Source organism: Alosa pseudoharengus, unplaced genomic scaffold (assembly GCF_046254945.1).
Source record: "Alosa pseudoharengus isolate Yale_2024_CS ecotype anadromous, Long Island Sound unplaced genomic scaffold, YU_APseudo_1.1 YU_APseudo_1.1_scf_1, whole genome shotgun sequence".
NCBI lineage: Eukaryota > Metazoa > Chordata > Actinopteri > Clupeiformes > Clupeidae > Alosa > Alosa pseudoharengus.
In genome coordinates this window covers 36652799-36659474 of record NW_027468564.1, presented here as the reverse complement: position 1 = coordinate 36659474, position 6676 = coordinate 36652799, and the positions used below count along the sequence as shown (strand labels likewise).

The 6676-nt window shown below is 38.1% G+C and overlaps 1 long non-coding RNA gene across 3 annotated transcripts; it reads left to right on the top strand.

The window, feature by feature from the left end:
- Positions 1-215: 215 nt before the first annotated feature.
- On the top strand, positions 216-5033 carry LOC143127147 (uncharacterized). 3 transcript variants are annotated; one of them, XR_012987521.1, is made up of 7 exons: positions 216-564; positions 938-1151; positions 2957-3113; positions 3302-3440; positions 3561-3653; positions 4210-4253; positions 4869-5033. It is a non-coding gene; the product is annotated as an uncharacterized LOC143127147 (long non-coding RNA). The 3 variants fall into 3 exon arrangements; XR_012987519.1 differs by having other exon boundaries at positions 216-1151; XR_012987522.1 differs by lacking the exon at positions 216-564 and having other exon boundaries at positions 672-1151; positions 3302-3403.
- The last annotated feature ends 1643 nt before the right edge of the window (positions 5034-6676 follow it).

Here is a 6676-nt window from a genome sequence, read left to right as displayed (position 1 = left end):
AGCAGCTAGCTAAGCCAAATGGTTTCATCATGTATAGTTCATGCTACTACTTGAAGTTAAAGCGTTTATAAGTCTGGCAAGGCTAAGTTTATACAAGTACCCAGCGAGCCACAGACACACAGACGATTGTTGCTTTATATATTATGATAGATAGATGGTGCAGATCAGCAGGGGTTGTTTTTTTTTTTGGGGGGGGGGGGGGGGGGGTATGCAAAAGTAGTAGTAGTAGGCGCCAAGTGGATATGATATCTTATGTGTATGCAATGTACGCATGTGCTTCAATCATTCTTGTGTAGAATATAACATGAATGGTTACTGAGCAATTTGATGGTCAGGCGATTAGAGTCAAGGAGATTCTATTCTTGTAGAACATGTAACTAGTAATCATATCATATCTATCATTTTTGCTAATAATGTAGAGATAAAATATCATTCTAATAATGTTTTTTGTCTTTGTTACAGATAATTTACGAGATACATGCTTGTCTCTCTCTCTCTCTCTCTCTCTCTCACACACACACACACACACAGACACACACACTCAACCTTTTTTATTCTCATATAGTAAGTATTCCAAGATTTTTATTTTCACAAATTTGAAAGACACTAAATTGTTACTTTATTATTGTTAACCTGAAGAGCATCGGATTCTGTTAAATATCCAATTGGCATTAGGGGAACACCGAATCATCAATCCACGTTTAATGTAGGAACAGCAAATCGCATAGTGTTATACTAGATACCCTGAGTTGGTCCCAAATATCAGTCTTGAAATAGATGAAATCTTGTTTATTACAGGATTGCCTTTATTACAACTGAGTTGAAAGACTGAACATGTTGTTTAATGGTTCAATCTCTCTAAACAACTGAGGAATTTGTATTTTTAAACAATAGCAATTCTAATTACCGGTATGCTTTTCTTGTTGATTTTTTGCAGCCTGTCATGGGAGGGTTAAAAAAAAAAATGCCCTGCATGTCTTGCATCCATTTTTAATGGGTGCAAAATATGCCCAGTATGCACGGCACCACAGCCACAGAAGCTGAGGCAAAAAAAACAACTAGAAAGCTTCAATGAAAAAAAGGAAACCTGGGAGGCCAATACCAAAAAGAATCAACTGACCTCCCATCTGATGGATGATGCTATTATTCTGGTAAGTCATTTGTGCTACATTCAGTGTCGGTGCTCCGCACAAGCAGAACATGCACTGCGCGTGGGGCACCAAGTGCCTGGGGGGCACCAAAAAAATATAGCTCGTAGAAAATCATCATGCCGCAAATCCTCAAATTGTGGCGGGTCTTTTATTTAGGCTACTTAGGTTGTGCAAACCACAGGCCTTTATTCGAGGCAGGCATTTATTTCTTATAAGGCTTCTGTTGAATAATTTTATGTAAAGCCTGTGCTAACAGTTCTCCTGCCCGCTACCGCATCTGTGTGAGCGCGTCCCTACTGGATATTGTGGCCTGTTCACACGTTATGTCTCTTCCTTGCAAACTTGACTAGCTAAACCATTAATGAAAGCAAAGCAACCAGTTACATCTTCATAAAATATCAATTTGCCAGGCATGCCTTCATGGACAACAGGCCTAAGGTATTTTTTCCTGCGTTTTATGGTGAGACACATTTGGAGTGGCATGGTATCAAAAGCAGAAGATTCTCGGTCTAGTTTGGATTTATGCCTAATTAACTTTTGGATTGTTTGATTATATTGCTCAATGTTGGAACTCATGGCCAATATCAAATATGATTGGTATTTTATGCTTCAATGTTCAGTTTAAATTTAGTTCAAACTGTGTCAGGTTTTCCATCCGCTGTTTATTTGCGAGCCAATAGCCACTTCATTCATTTTTTGCACATTAACCTTACTGTGTGTAGCCAAGCCTTATGCCATACCCAAGTAGCCTAAATCAAGGTAATTTTTAATTATGCATGATTTATTTTGTTATTGAATTCGTAGGCTGGGATTCCTCTCAGCAACAATTATGTTTAAAGGTAGCCTACTGCTTTAGCCTTCAGAAGGGGCAGGCAGCCAGGCTACTGACAGAGCGACGTTGGAGACCCATAGTAGATTTACGACTTTTCATTGCCAACAGTAGGCCTATTAAACCAACCAACAATATAAAGTATCCAAAATAGTGGGGGCACCAGAGTGGCACCATGCATTTGTGCTTTGGGCACCCAAATGGCTAGCACAGGCCCTGGTTACATTACCATAGTACTAATGTTAGGTTAAAGGTTGTATCAGTGATGATGAGCGATTTGTAAAGACAAAACACTTTTATAATGTTCAGCTAATATTTTCTCATGGTCGGCTAGCTCTCCTGTCATTCTAGGCGCTGAAAAAGACTCTGGTATTTTTACGCAGCCCATGCACCGCAAACCGCGGAGTCTACCGGACATTAACATTGTGGTTGGTAGTACACCACTAACAATAACCAAGCATTGCATGGATTTTTAAAAAATGAATACTGGTGGTAAGGTTGAGTTATCTCTTGTGTCTTGTTTGGTCCTCAGACAAAATATAAAATGAGTTATATATCGGACAAAAAACGTCTGCTAAGAAATTTGAACATAAACAATAACAAAAACACAGGCAATATCCGCCAGGATCACTGATACAACCTTTAAGAATGAAGTGTCAAAATGAGTAATACCTCTACTATGCTCCTGTAGTGACACGTTCATACATGAATCATGCACACATGCAAATAGACATGCACACCAAACCCACGCACATATTTTCACACCTTTCCCACATACACTCTCAACAAGTACATTCTCAACTAGTACATTCTCAACTAGTGCATTCCCGTAGCATCTGCTAGCCCGTAGCGTGTTGTAATTTATATGTATGTTGCTTTGGATAAAAGCGTCTGCTAAATACATAAACGTAAACATATATCACTGGCACAATTTATAAATGTTTTTTTAAAGTAACAGGGTTTTTTTTTTTTTCAGATTGAGAAGCTCAATGCTGTGGGCTGGAGTCCCGTCCTCCTTCTTGAATACCCAAAGAGAAACCCACAAATGCTTCTCCCTCAGGGCCTGAGGTTAAGTGGGGGGGAAAGTAAATGCCTCAATAACATTAAGGACATTTTCACCTTAATGGTTAAAGGTAATTCCACATTTTCTATACATTATAACGTCTCTATACAACCCCAATTCTGAAAAAATGTGGGACACTGAAAATTAGATGACATCAAATAACAAAATGTACAGAAAAATATCATGACATCACTCCTAAATTTCACATTTGACCTTATTGTACATTGTGTATTGTTTGTGTTGCTTGTATTCTTTCAGGAAAGAAAGCGCTGACCGATCCAAACAATTTGCCGGGTCAATGAGAGGAGGCCATCTTCATGTCAGAAAATGTGGCTTTCCACCAAGTGTAGATTAGCAATGGTAATTGCGTTAGGGAAGAAAGTCAGTTGCGGAGAATGTAAGATACAGGCCCTAATCTGTACACTGTATGATGAATTATATGATATGCTTGTTATTTGTGTTCTGTATGTATGTTAACATTTTGATTAACATACTACTATTTGCTTATGTCAAACAGTTTCTAGAAAAGGAAGTGAAGAACGAGTGCCCCCACAACAGCCCTATGTACAAGCAGCAGTACAGAAGAGTACTAAAAAAGAGAAAGACAAAGGTTATTTCCATACACAAAATTGCAAATAAAACAATGGATGATGTAACAGTACTTTTTGATCACTTTTAAAAATGTATAATGGCACTGCGGAATAATTGAAATCAGTGATCAGTAACTGTCAGTATCAGTAATCGTACCAGATAATGCGTTTGTTCATCTTTGTGTTTATGTTCAAAATCCCGAACAAGACACGCCAGAGATAACTCACCCCTATATTATATATAAATATAATATAAAGTATTCTCTGAAAAATATTCACGGCATGTTTTAGTATTGTTAGAGATGCTACCAACCCCAGAATGTTTGTCTGCAGTTACTCTATGTTCCAGTTTATGGGACTGTGTAAATTGACCAGGATGTTTTACAGCTCGTATAGGGAATGTAAAGTGAGCGGACCATGAGGAGATATTAACTGAACATCATAAAAAGTGTTACGTGTCTACAAAACGCTGATAGTCACTGATGTGAAGTGTTAAAATTTGAATGTTAAGTTGAGTGCAATGTTATCTTTTTAAGCAAGACACTATTTTTCTATGTCTTTGTTTGCCTGCCACAGGGGAAGATGGAGATCTTAATAGATTGGGTGCCTTCCAAAATGTGGTGAGTTGGTTATCTTTTACACCAGATACTCACAATTACACAAAGGGAAATTACGTTGTTCCAGCAGCCATACATATACTGTAGGACATGTAAATGTACCAGATTTAGTTATTATAGTCTATGCTATAATTTAGTTATATACCGGTACTGCAGGCTACATGTAAACATATATACCGTAAATCAGTTTATATTGTAACACTCCTGTGTACCTGATGTTTTAGATGGATAGAAAGATACTTTATTGATCCCCAAGGGGAAATTCAAGTATGAACAGTAGGCCCAAGGGGAAATTCAAGTATGAACAGTAGGGTTTTATGGCAATTGGTAGTAGAGTGTTGTCTGGGGTGAGTGTGAGCTATAAACTATTTTTTATTCATTTGCACTCTGAACTTGTAAATGTACTAACCTGAGATGTTGATAATGTAACTTTTGTCAATTCAGAATGTCAGGGCCCAGTTTTTTTTATTTCCATACTGTGGAGTATTCAGATATTTTATTAGTTGTAACACTATTATGACATTGGTTAATCTAAACATCCCTCCACTAGAATATCTAATCAAACTGGAATACAGGTTACAGTCTTTTTCACTAACCATCTTCCCCCTTTTTTCTCAGCGGGAAAACCTGTCTGCCAACCTGGGAGCCTGCAAGATAAAGATCTACACACACACACACACACACACTCACTCACTCACTCACTCAACAGTCAACAAATGTTTTAGCTGAGTGTTGTTCTTTTGTATTTTTTTATATAATATAAGTTAATAAAGACTACTACTGAAATAACATCAAAATGTTGAACCTTCATCCTTGAACCTATCATAGCATGATATTGTTAAAGCTGAATTGTTTGCAGGGGAGGGGTGTTGGCACAAAGAGATTTGAACACACTTTATTGCATCTCAAACTAGATCCACACCTGGTAAAGTTAACATAATAAAATATTGACAAATCAACCCATATTTTGCCTTGATGACATTAGTTATCCCGCAACACCAGACACATGTAAAGCTTTGACCATTGTGTAAATGATGCACATGCCTTTCCAACTATTGTCCATTATTCAAATTATTACTGGATACTGTACCAGGTTATGATCTATGAAGTCAATATTACTCTGAAGTACTAGGTCCTTACTACCTCCTGCTCCCATTCAAACAGTTGCCATATTGAATAGGAAGTATCACACATGTTTTACCACCCTGTTTTCTCAACAAAGAATCACCGTGTTGTGTGTTGTTAGCTTGTCTCCCACTACTTCTTGTATTGCAGTTGTTAGGACAAACTGGCAGAAGAACTTTAATTCACTAAACATTTAAAAGTGCCACAGAGTAATTACTGCTTTTGATATTTGTTTTAAGTCATTGTTGCTATTGTAGTATACTTGCTGTTGTTTTTGACTGTGGTCTAGAGGGTCCAGGTGCCTTGTGGCATGGGAGCTCCTGTTACTTCTTACATCAGTAAGTGCATCAATGATGTGACACACACAAAGACCCGGCTAACTGGAAGACATGACAGGAGATGTCCATAGGCTGCCGAGAACGCCTTCAGAGCCAAGGATGAAACTGATCTGAGAACGAGAGCCAAACTTTCCCCTAGCATCAGTAAAGCAAAACAGGAATACACACAAAAGATAACCTGCCATTTCAAAGACAGCAGAGACACATAGAGCATTCCCATCATGTGCATATAGCAAATTCTACTACAGCGCAGTCGGAGCCAGACAGTAACGGAGTACATTTACTTGAGTACACCAAGCACCTCATAACATCTATATTGTGCTTTTATCTGATGCAAGTGTTTTGATATGAAATAAACATAATTTGCATGACATGGTCAGTTCTGCTGGTCAGTTTTGACCTACGCGACAGCCCTGCAAAGTACCATCCACACAGCTATTCGGCTGCATTTTTTGACAGTTTTCAAGTTCAGTTTATTTCTTTGTCCCAAATGGGCAATTTGATTGCAGACAGGATCACATACCACACGACATAAATAGGTCTGACAATGCCTAAAAAGTCAGTAAAACCAAGATAAAACTTAATTAAATAAGTTAGATATAAGAGGAGGAAGTGAATGAATATGGGGGGGGGGTCACTAAATGGACAAATCTATCTTTTCCTGTTGTGTACATTCAGTACTTGAATAGAAAAGGGGATGAAGGAATTTTTGTACCTCTGTTTAAAAGCAATAGGATGCCAACAGACGCAAGCCAGGTGGCAGCAGCACGTATTCAGAATACAGGGGATGGCTTGTGTCTTGATATATTTGTATCGCTTTGTTGAACACCTGCTTATTAAAATATTCGGTGAGACTAACAAACTTCACTCCCACTATCTTACTGGCCACATTTACTATCTTGGAAAGTGCATTTTTGTCTCTGATGGTGACATTTCCATACCAGCAGATAATGGAGAATAAGG